This window comes from Procambarus clarkii, chromosome 10 (assembly GCF_040958095.1).
Source record: "Procambarus clarkii isolate CNS0578487 chromosome 10, FALCON_Pclarkii_2.0, whole genome shotgun sequence".
Classification (NCBI taxonomy): domain Eukaryota; kingdom Metazoa; phylum Arthropoda; class Malacostraca; order Decapoda; family Cambaridae; genus Procambarus; species Procambarus clarkii.
In genome coordinates this window covers 49239753-49252665 of record NC_091159.1, presented here as the reverse complement: position 1 = coordinate 49252665, position 12913 = coordinate 49239753, and the positions used below count along the sequence as shown (strand labels likewise).

The window sequence follows — 12913 nt, the reverse complement described above, 5'->3', positions numbered from 1 at the left end:
AAAACATTAATATCTAGAACTTAATACTAATTGAGCATAAAGAATAAAAAGTGTTGAAAACAAATACAAATAAAGATAAAAAAAAGGGGGAACATGACTGAAAAAAGCAGCACAAATACAATAGGTTGACAAACAGTGTTGATTAAAAAAAAAATAATAATAATAAAATAACAGACATGGGTTGACAATAAAGGAGTGAGGTGGGTTACAGGGAATTTATTAGGTATTGTTTAGTTTTTATCTTAAACTGGTTGAGAGAGGTACAGTCTTTAAACATGGTTGGAGATGGAGAATTCGAATGGAGAGAATTGGAGATGGAGTTGGAGAGTTGGAGAGAGAGAATTGGAGATGGAATTGGAGAGAATTGGAGAATTGGAGAATTGGAGATGGAGAATTCGTATCTCTTAGAATTACGTAGGTAAACAACAAATGTAACATATTTGTTTACAACAATGTCGGTGCTGGCTGTAGAAGTTGAAAAAACATTGTTTTACTTCGAAATATACTAATTTTATAAGAAAATTCGACGTAAATAGGAGGCAGTAGAGCTCCTATAAGCCAGCGCTAAATCTTCAATATGAAGAATGTTGCTGCTCTCTGATTGGCCAAACGAAACACAGTAGTGACCTCTATCGGCTCTCAGGTGAACCAACAATTTTCTTCCTAAGTGGACGTTATTGAATTGCACCTAAGCATCTTCTTAGGGTACACTTAGGAACCTTCGTAGCAAACCCATTTATGAAGAAATACACAGAGCTTCCTGAATCTAGGTCATGGCAAACACGTTCTGCAGAAACCTAATGGCAGATGAAATGTCATTTGAACTAGGTATAACAGTTTCGAGTGCTGCGACGGTCGGGTGGAGTGAGAGAGAGCCCCTCTCTGCCCCGGAATTTATATGACCCCAGACTTCCCGCGCATCTGCGCGGGGCGCACTGCGCAACTGTTTCTTTGTCCCCCCTCTTCAGAAACATCTCCGATTTGTATTTCAAATCAGAGACCATATTTTTTATTTAAAATCTTTTTTGATCCCAGTATTTGTGAAATAGTTCTCCATGTTTTCTTAATGTTGCCCTTTATTTGGGTAAATTTATTTTCGTAGTATTTAATTTTGGTTCTTCTAATTATTTTAGATAGCACTGATGAGTAATTCTTTGAAAATTCTTTGGAGACGATTCCTAACCTATACTTCTTCTCAAGGTCATGTTTTTTATTAGTAGATTTAAGTAGTCCCCTTTGTTAGTCATGGATTGTTTAGCCTCTTAGTAGTCACTTGTTTCGTTAGCATAGGACAGTGGATATTATAAAGGGTGAGAGTTTTTTGAAGAAATGATTGCACTGCTGGGTTGATGTCCCCTATGTTACCTAATTCGGACTCCCGGTCGGTCCGTCGGGTCCGTCTAATTACCACAAGCTACCACAAGCTACACAAGCTTCAGAAAGCTTCCTGGCAATATGTCAGTAATGAATAAATATGATATGTTAAGTTAGGCTGACCTAACCTAACCTAACCTAACCTTACCTAACCTATCCTAACCTAACCTAACCTAACCTAACTTAACTAAACCAAACCTAACCTAACTTAATCAAACTAGAAATGCTCTACAAATCAAGGGGCCCAGAATGTGGAATGACCTTCCCAACTATGTTAAAGACTGTACCTCTCTCAACCAGTTTAAGATAAAAACGAAGCTATACCTAATAAATTCCCTGTAACCTACCTTACCCTTCTATTGTCAACCAATGTCTGTTTTTTTTTAAGAGCGCTGTTTGTCGACATAATTGTATTTGTGCTGCTTTTTCAGCTATGTTTTCATTTCTTGTTTTCATTCTACTCTTTATGCTCAATTAGTATTAAGCTTCTCATTTAAGTTTTTCATGCCCGAAACGCTTTGCGTAATAATGGCTTTAGGCATTGTATGTACTAGCTCTACCTATAAGTCAACCAATCTTTGTAAAAATTTCTTGTATGTATGTACCTTACCTAAATAAACATTTATTTATTTATTTATTTATTTATTTATAACCGAAGCTTGGATCGTCGACTTGATTTGGCGTCACCAGCTTTTTATTTTCGTCTAATTTCTTTATAAAAAGATACTTTTTCAGATTAAAATTATGTTTTTTTGTGTTGTACATTCAGCACCAACATTATAATGATTAAATATATCATATTTATTTATTACTAACGTATTGCCAGGAAGCTTTCTGAAGCTTGTGTAGCTTGTGGTAATTAGACGGACCGGGTCCGTCTAATTACCAATAACGCTGGTCAGCTTTCAGCCTCTGATTCTGCTATTGAGTTCAATAGGTTCTTCTCTTCCATTGGGTCATCCCTTGCAAATGATATTCCATCTTCCTGTACTGATGTTAAGGACTATCTTACAGGTAACTATCCACAGTCTCTGTACCTAAAGCCTACTAGTTCCACTGATGTCAATGAAATAATCCTTTCCCTTAAAACCAAGTCTAGTGCCCTCTAGGAGATACCAACTTTAATTTACAAAAAAGCCTCCAGATCTCTAGCCCCTGCTATTGCATTGCTCTTCAACAAGTCACTTGAACTCCAAACCTTTCCTGACATTCTAAAAAAAAGCAAGAGTAACCCCTGTCCACAAATGTGGTGATCTCACAAATGTTAACAACTACAGACCTATATCAATCCTGCCTAACTTGTCTAAAATATTCGAAAAACTAATCTACAAGCAGCTTTACTCTTTTCTAGCCAAACACAATATACTTAGCTCTTGTCAATATGGCTTCAGACCCAAAAAAAGCACTAACGATGCACTTATTAGTATGATTAACTTAATTCACGCAGCTCTTGATAAAAATGAGTTTCCTGTTGGGTTATTTGTGGACCTGCGTAAGGCTTTTGACACTGTCAACCATCAAAACCTTCTTCTTAAATTACATCATTATGGAGTCAGAGGACACTCCCTGCAATACCTCAAATCTTATCTTACTGACAGGCTCCAGTATGTTTCTGTGAATAATACAATTTCTCCCACCCTACCCATCAACATTGGTGTTCCTCAGGGCAGCATACTTGGCCCTCTCCTCTTTCTCATCTACATTAATGACCTTCCAAATGCCTCCCAACACCTCAAACCAATTCTATTTGCTGACAACACAACCTTCATTTACTCCAGTCCTGACCCCCTTGCTCTAAATGCCACAGTAAATACTGAGCTAGAGAAAGTCCATCTTTGGCTAACCGCCAACAAACTCACCCTTAACATTGACAAAACGTTTTATATTCTGTTTGGCAATAAATCCTCTAATCAGATAAATCTCAAAATAAACAATACCCAAATTTGTAACAAATTAGATGGCAAATTCCTTGGTGTTCTCATCGACCACAAGCTGAATTTCCAGGGTCACATTCTAAATATATCAAAAAAAGTTTCAAAAACTGTTGGCATTCTTTCTAAGATCAGATATTATGTACCCCGCCCTGCCCTGGTACTCTATTACTCCCTCATCTATCCATACCTCAACTATGGTATTTGTGCTTGGGGTTCTACTACCCAAAATCATTTACGTCCTCTTATTACCCAACACAAAGCTGCTATTAGGACAATATCCAACTCTGGCCCCAGACATCACTCGGTACCCTTACTCAAATCTCTGAATATGTTAGATATTAAGTCACTGCACATTCTCTCTTGTGTATTATACATATATGAAACGCTGAACTGTAATGCCAATCCTGACCTCAAAAGCTTCATTGAAGGTTGTAACAGAACCCATGAGCATCACACCAGAAATAAATACAGTTTTGATATTCCTAGAGTACGACTTAATCAAACTAGAAATGCTCTACAAATCAAGGAACCCAGAATGTGGAATGACCTTCCCAACCATGTTAAAGACTGTACCTCTCTCAACCAGTTTAAGATAAAAAACTAAACACTACCTAATAAATTCCCTGTAACCTACCTCACTCCTCTATTGTCAACCCATGTCTGTAATTTTTTTTTGTTTAATCAACACTGTTTGTCAACCTATTGTATTTGTGCTGCTTTTTCAGTCATGTTCTTTTTTTTTTTATTATCTGTATTTGTATTTGTTCTCAACACTTTTTATTCTTTATGCTCAATTAGTATTAAGTTCTAGATATTAATGTTTTTCTTGCCCGAAACGCATTGCGTAATAGTGGCTTTAGGCATTGTATGTACTAGCTCTATCTATATATCAATCCATTAATGTAACATCACTTGTATGTAAGTATGTACCTTACCTGAATAAACATATTTATTATTTTATTATTTTATTAATTACCGCAAGCTACCACAAGCTACACAAGCTTCACAAAGCTTCCTGGCAATATGTTAGTAATGAATAAATATGATATATTTACTCATTATAATGTTGGAAAAAAAAATTATTGTAATCTGAAAAAGTATCTTTTTATAAAGAAATTAGACGAAAATAAAGAGCTTAGGTTAAGTTAGGTTTAATTTGGTTAAGTTAGGTTAGGTTAGGTTAGGATAGGATAGGTTAGGTTAGGTTAGGTCAGCCTAACCTAACATATCATATTTATTATGATACTAACGTATCATAATATTTATTATGATACTAACGTATCATACTAACGTATTGCCAGGAAGCTTTGTAAAGCTTGTGGTAGCTTGTGGTAATTAGACGGACCCCTCCCGGTTGATATTAGCAGCAGCTACAAAATTGTCTACAGAAGTTTGATTGTGCAGCATAAAGCTTATATTTCTTGTATCTAGAGGTGGTTTGTTAATGTTGGTTAGGAGAAATGTGGGGTAATGGTCAGTGGTTCTATCAATGATTATCCCTGAAGTAACAGGAGAGGTTATGTTAGTCCAGGTATGGTCATGAGCCGTGGCAGTACTATCAAAGTCAAAATTCAAATGTTTATTCAGGTAAAGTACATACATACAAGGGGTGATACAAATATTGATGAATTTATAGATAGAGCTAGTACATACAATGCTTAAAGCCACTATTACACAAAGCGTTTTGGGCAGGAAAAACACTAAAAATTAAAACTTAATACTAATTGAGATTAAAGTATAAAATGTGTTGAGAAAAAAAAAAAAAAAAAAGGGGGAACATGGCAGATAAACAGCAAAATTACAATTTGGTCGACAAACAGCATTGTTTAAAAATAACAGACATGGGTTGACATTATAGGGGTAAGGTAGGTTATTTATTTATTTATTTATTTATTTATTTATTTATTTTATTTATTTATTTATTTACAAGAAGGTACATTGGGATTGTGAGGATACATAGCATAGTAATAACATTCTTGTAAAGCCATTAGTACGCGCAGCGTTTCGGGCAGGTCCTTAATCTAAGAAACTTATAAGTAGGTAAATACTTGCAAAATTTATTAAAATGATAACAGTTACATAGCATGAAAAAAATAAAAGATGAGAGAAAAATTGTAGGTATATTAAAGCACATAGGTAGCTCAGAATGATTGCAATGACAGCTTGAATGGTAGTTTAACAAAACTTAGTAGGCACAATACAGCATATGGCTAGCACATAAAAGAAGACAGCAATGAACACAATGATAAAGTTGTTTGGATTAAGTACATAAAGATTGGGAGATTGGGTAACACTATATAGATACAGAGCAAATTTAAAACTTCAGTGTAGGAAACTACGAAGATGAAATTAGGTACTTTTTGGTTTTGTTTTTAAATGAGGCAAAAGTTTGACAGCTTTTCAATTCATTAGGGAGTGAGTTCCATAGACTAGGTCCCTTAATTTGCATAGAGTGTTTACACAGATTAAGATTGACCCTGGGGATATCAAAGAGATATTTATTTCTGGTGTGGTGATAATGGGTCCTATTACATCTGCCCAGGGAGTTTCAGAGCATGATTTGCATTTAAGAACAGGGTTTTGTAAATGTAGTTGACACAAGAAAATGTGTGGAGGGAGTTCATATTTAGCATGTTAAGGGATTTAAACAAGGGAGCTGAGTGTTGTCTGAAAGCAGAGTTTGTTATTATTCTGATAGCAGATTTTTGCTGGGTGATGATGGCTTGAGGTGGTTTGCAGTAGTAGACCCCCATGCCCAAATACCATAATTAAGATAGGGATAGATTAGTGCATAATATAGTGAGAGGAGAGCAGAGTTAGGAACATAATATCTTATTTTGGAGGGTTACCTTGAGGTTACCTTGAGGTGCTTCCAGGGCTCAGCATCCCCGCGGCCCGGTCGTTGACCAGGCCTCCTGGTTGCTGGACTGATCAACCAGGCTGTTGGACGCGGCTGCTCGCAGCCTGACGTATGAGTCACAGCCTGGTTGATCAGGTATCCTTTGGAGGTGCTTATCCAGTTCTCTCTTGAACACTGTGAGGGGATTGCCAGTTATGCCCCTTATGTGTAGCGGAAGCGAGTTGAACAGTCTCGGGCCTCTGATGTTGATAGAGTTCTCTCTCAGAGTACCTGTTGCACCTCCGCTTTTCAACGGGGGTATTCTGCACATCCTGCCATGTCTTCTGGTCTCATGTGATGTTATTTCTGTGTGCAGGTTTGGGACCAGCCCCTCTAGTGTTTTCCACGTGTAAATTATTATGTATCTCTCCCGCCTGCGCTCAAGGGAATACAGATTTAGGCTCTTTAGTCAGTCCCAATAGTTTAGGTGTTTTACTGAGTGGATTCTAGCAGTAAAGGATCGCTGCACGCTCTCCAGGTCAGCAATTTCTCCAGCTTTGAAAGGGGCTGTCATTGTGCAGCAGTACTCCACTCTAGAGAGCACAAGCGTTTTGAAGTGTCATCATCGGTATAGCATCTGATTCAGATTCAGATTCAGATTCAGATTCAGATGTTTATTCAGGTAAGGTATATACATACAAGTGATGTTACATTAATGGATTGATATATAGATAGAGCTAGTACATACAATGCCTAAAGCCACTATTACGCAATGCGTTTCGGGCAAGAAAAACATTAATATCTAGAACTTAATACTAATTGAGCATAAAGATAAAAGGTGTTGAGAACAAATACAAATAAAGATAAAAAAAAAAAAGGGGTAACATGACTGAAAAAAGCAGCACAAATACAATAGGTTGACAAACAGTGTTGATTAAAGGAGTGAGGTAGATTACAGGGAATTTATTAGGTAGTGTTTAGTTTTTATCTTAAACTGGTTGAGAGAGGTACAGTCTTTAACATGGTTGGCAAGGTCATTCCACATTCTGGGCCCCTTGATTTGCAGAGCATTTCTAGTTTGATTAAGACGTACTCTAGGAACTCTCTAGTGTGAAAAGTTCTTGTTATCCAACCTGTCATTTTTCTTGCAGTTTGCAGGGTATACTAACTGTTTTAGAGACTTTCTTAGTTATGTGTTGAATGTGGGTGCTGAAGTTGAGTCTCTTGTCTAGGAATAGGCCAAGAATACTAATACTAACTGTTACGGACCCGGATCCAGCGTCCGAGCACGGAGCAGTGACGACCGCGCCATCTGTGGGTCAGCTCCCGAAACCCCCTCCAAATGGACGACGACACCTGGTGAGGACGAGGTGTACTGGCCACGAGGGCCAGTTTCCAGTCCTGTTCAGCTCACAACACAGCCGCTGCTGACCTCTGGTGAGGTGGTGCTCAGACGACAACGCCATCTATGGAGTGGATAGGTGGGCGTTTGGGTCTGAGCCTGTAAGTGAGGTGCTTTAGTGTGTCCCTGTTACTGATGACGTGTCTGATTACAGAGTCGACCTGGGACTGCTGTAATGGAGGTTGGATCAGTCTACCCAAGGCAGCCGTCTCGACACCAAGTGTTTTGCTGCAGCAGTTGTGAGTCGCCTCCCGGATGAACACTGTGGTGTTACCCTGCCTATGAAGTGGCAGTTGAAGGATTGTCATACCCGGGACTGACTGGTGGAGACGCTTAACCACTGGGGTATTGTGGAAAGGAGAGTGATCTGTGGTATCACACGAGGCTCCTGACTAGGGCGCTACCCTAGTATCGCTCGTGGAGTGGCCTAACCAGCGTTGCTGATTCGGAACCTGCCAGCTATCTGCTGGACTTGTGGTTGACGGCCTCCACGGCGGTGCCCCCAGTGGAACTGTGTTTTGGCTGGCCTGTGGCCGGGGTAGACTCAGCTTCTCGAAGGATTCGTCGTGAGGCCACGAGAGCACCGAGAGCTTGGCACCGAGAAGTTCCAGAGTCTTCAGAAGAAGACAACCGTGTATTATAGTGTTCATATTCCCCCCCCCCCCCCCCCCCGTGTAATCTTCTTATATATATTTATTGGTGAAGGTGTTAATTATAATATTAAGTTTTTGCCTTTCTTTCCCTTCCCCTTTTAATTTACTTGCGTTACGGATCACATCCCTTGAAAGCCACTACTGGCTTGGGGCCGGATACCCTTCCTCTAATAACATCAGAGTAAGAACCCAGTTGCGACCCGAGAGGGCCGTAACACTAACATAGCTTCATTCTCAGATAACCTAAGGAATCTTATCATAAACAACAATCTCAACAAAAGTCTCACTATTCTGGGAGGAAATTTCAGTATTGACCTAGGTCAACAAAATTGCTCTCAAGTTGACTATTTCCTTAACAGCATGAACTCCTGTATGCTAATCCTCACAATCACCAAGCCCACCAGAGTCACTCAAACATCTGCCACTACCTTGGGTCACTTATGGACTAACATAACAGATCCCCTTGTATCTGGTATACACTATGATAGAACTGACCACTATCCTACCTGTCTCATAGCAAACATGAACTTAACACTTTCCTTTCCCTTAAAACCAAGTCTAGTGCCCTTGAGGAGATACCATCTTTAATTTACAAAAAAGCCTCCAGATCTTTAGCTCCTGCTATTGCATTGCTCTTCAACAAGTCACTTGAACTCCAAACCTTTCCAGATATTCTAAAAAAAAAAGCGAGAGTAACCCCTGTCCACAAATGTGGTGATCTCACTGATGTCAACAACTTCAGACCTATATCAATCCTGCCAAACTTGCCAAAAATATTTGAAAAACTAATCTACAAGCAGCTTTACTCTTATCTAGCCAAACACAATATACTTAGCTCTTGCCAATATGGCTTCAGACCCCAAAAAAGCACTAACGATGCACTTATTAGTATGATTAACTTGATACATGCAACTCTTGATAAAAATGAGTTCCCTGTTGGGTTATTTGTGGACCTGGGTAAGGCTTTCGACACTGTCAACCACCAAAACCTTCTTAAATTGCATCATTATGGAGTCGAAGGTAATTCCCTGCAATACCTCAAATCCTACCTTACTGACAGGCTTCAGTATGTTTCTGTGAATAATTCAATTTCTCCCACCCTACCCATCAACATTGGTGTTCCTCAGGGCAGCATACTTGGCCCTCTCCTCTTTCTCATCTACATTAATGACCTTCCAAATGCCTCCCAACACCTCAAACCAATTCTATTTGCTGACGACACAAACTTCATTTACTCCAGTCCTGACCCCCTTGCTCTAAATGTCACAGTGAATACTGAGCTAAATAAAGTTTATCTTTGGCTAACTGGCAACAAACTTATCCTCAACATTGACAAAACTTTTTATATTTTGTTTGGCAATAAATCTTCAAATCAAATAAATCTCAGGATAAATAATACCCAAATTTGTAACAAAGTAGATGGCAAATTCCTTGGCGTTCTAATTGACAACAAGTTGAATTTCCAGCGACACATTCTAAATATATCAAAAAAAGTTTCAAAAACTGTTGGTATTCTTTCTAAGATCAGATATTATGTACCTCGCCCTGCCCTGGTGACGCTCTATTACTCCCCCATTTATCCTTATCTCAACTATGGTATTTGTGTTTGGGATTCTACTACCCAAAATAAAATAAAATAAAATAGAATAAAATGTTTATTCAGGTAAGGTACATACATACAAGAGATTTTACATAATTTGATCGATTTATAGATGGAGCTAATACATACAATGCCTAAAGCCACAATTAGGCAAAGCGTTTCGGGCAGGAAAAACATGGTATAAATGAATAAAATGTGTTGAGAACAAATAAAAATAAAGATAAAAAAGGGGAAAACATGGCTGAAAATGCAGCACAAATACAATTAGGTCAACAAACAGCGTTGTTTAAGAAAACAGACATGGGTTGACAATAGGGGGGTAAGGTAGGTTACAGGGAATTTATTAGGTAGTGCTTCGTTTTTATCTTAAACTGGTTGAGAGAGGTACAGTCTTTAACATGGTTGGGAAGGTCATTCCACATTCTGGGTCCCTTGATTTGTAGAGCATTTCTAGTTTGATTAAGTCGTACTCTTGGAATATCAAAACTGAATTTATTTCTGGTGTGGTGCTCATGGGATCTGTTACAACCTTCAATGAAGCTTTTGAGGTCAGGATTGGCATTACAGTTCAGCGTTTTATATATGTATAATACACATGAGAGAATATGCAGTGACTTAATATCTAACATATTCAGAGATTTGAGTAGGGGTACCGAGTGATGCCTGGGGCCAGAGTTGGATATTGTCCTAATAACAGCTTTGTGTTGAGTAATTAGAGGACGTAAATGATTTTGGGTAGTAGAACCCCAAGCACAAATGCCATAGTTGAGATATGGATAGATGAGGTAGTAATAGAGCGTCACCAGGGCATGGCAGGGGACATCATTTACGTCCTCTAATTACTCAACACAAAGCTGCTATTAGGACAATATCCAACTCTGGGCCCAGACATCACTCGGTACCCCTACTCAAATCTCTGAATATGTTAGATATTAAGTCACTGCACATCCTCTCATGTGTATTTTATATATATAAAATGCTGAACTGTAATGTCAATCCTGACCTTAAAAGCTTCTTAGAAGGTTGTAACAGAACCCATGAGCACCACACCAGAAACAAATACCTATTTGATATTCCAAGAGTACGACTTAATTAAACTAGAAATTCTCTACAAATCAAGAAACCCAGAATGTGGAATGACCTTCCCAATCATGTTAAAGACTGTACCTCTCCCAATCAGTTTAAGATAAAAACTAAGCACTACCTAATTAACTCCATGTAACCTACCTTACCCCTGAATATCAACCCATGTCTGCTATTTTAAACAATGCTGTTTGATGACCAAATTGTATATTTGCTGTTTTTCTGCCATGTTCCCCCCTTTTTTTATTTTTTTATTTTCTCAACACAATTTATGCTTTAATCTCAATTAGTATTAAGTTTTAGTCTTAATGTTTTTCCTGCCTGAAATGCTTTGTGTAATAGTGGCTTTAGGCATTGTATGTACGAGCTCTATCTATAAATTCATCAATGTTTGTATCACACCTTGTATGTATGTACTTTACTTGAATAAACATTTGAATTTGATGTGGTCCTCAGGTGATAGTTTTCTATCTAGAATTCCCCCTAGATCTCTTTATCAGAATTCAATAATGATTTCTCATATAATTTATAGGTTGTGTGGGGTCTATGTTCTCCTATTCCTCTTTCCATAACATGGCATTTATTCACATTAAATTCCATTTGCCAAGTGGTGTTCCATATACTTACTTTGTCCTGGTCTTCTTGGAGAGCATTACAATCATCTAATTTCTTATCTTTCCTATTATCTTAGCATCATCAGCAAACATGTTGATATAATTCTGTATTCCATCTGGTAGATCATTTATGTAGACAATGAACATTACCAGTGCAAGAACTGAACCCTGTGGTACGCCACTTGTGACATTCCTCCAGTCTGATATGTTGACCAGACCACACACTAGAAGTTGAAGGGACGACGACGTTTTGGTCCATCCTGGACCATTCTCAAGTCGATTTGTCTGAGTCTGATACATTGCCTCAGATTACTGCCCTCATTTTTCTATCAGAAAATTTTTCATCCATGTTAGAAGCTTGCCTGTCACCCCCTCCTATATATTCCAGTTTCCAGAACAACCTCTTATGTGGAACTCTATTGAAAGTTTTTTTTAGGTCCAGATAGATGCAATCAACCCACCTTCTTTTTCCTGTAAAATCTCTGTGGCTCGATTATAGAAACTGAGTAAATTCATTACACTGGTGACGTTACACATTCATAACTGGTGGATGCCTTATTGGTTTACCCCATTTCCTTTGTTCCCTGCTCCAAGGTTCACATTTCTCAAATCATCTTCAGTGCTTTTTACATTTTTTTTTCATTTTTATGCATGATACATTGGAACAAATCCACAAGGGCCGTGACGAGGACTCGAACCTGCGTCAGGGAGCATCCCAGACACTGCCTTAATCAACTGAGCTACGACAGGGTTAAAAGAGTTGAAACCAAAGTTCTACTGAACTTACTGGATCCCGCAGCCTCTCCGAGGCACAAACCAGGGTTTTACACAATTCCCCCCTGCACTCGAGCTATGTCAATAGGTCGTTCTCCCTCTTCGCCCTTACATCATTACACACAGAAATCACACTAAAGTGATGCATCAAATGAACAAATCTACAAGGGTTGTAGTGAGGATTTGAACCTGCATCCAGGAGCATCCCAGACACTGCCTTAATCGACTGAGCTATGACAGGGAACAGTGTCTGGGATGCTCCCGGACGCAGGTTCGAATCCTCGTCACGGCCCTTGTGGATTTGTTCATTTGATACATCACGTTAGTGTGATTTCTGTGTGTAATGGTACATTGGGTTTGTGGGAGTACATAACATTGGTGTTCTTAAATTCTTGCAAAGCCACTAACACATATAGAGTTTTGGGTAGGTCCTTAATCTTACAGATTAGGTAAGATTATTAATAAATACATTGTAGCAAAATTTGAGTTCAACAAAATAACTACAATATAAATTGATGGAAATTATTACACTAGTGAGGTTGCATGTCTTAAGTACTAATATTGGGGGATGGGGTAGCACAAAATACAGTGCGAGTTTGAAGTACAAGGTAGGAAATTATGAAGATAAAATAAGGTACTT

At 38.5% G+C, this 12913-nt stretch overlaps 1 long non-coding RNA gene across 2 annotated transcripts in view; it reads left to right on the top strand.

The window, feature by feature from the left end:
* Nucleotides 1–1240: 1240 nt before the first annotated feature.
* LOC123774557 (uncharacterized) overlaps nt 1241–12913 on the top strand; it is an 87190-nt gene continuing 75517 nt past the window's right edge. Inside the window, exon 1 of one of the 2 annotated variants that reach the window (XR_011228020.1) lies at nt 1241–2388. This is a non-coding gene — a long non-coding RNA (uncharacterized lncRNA). The remainder of the gene's footprint in view (nt 2389–12913) is intronic. The other variant, XR_006774956.2, reaches the window with a different exon arrangement.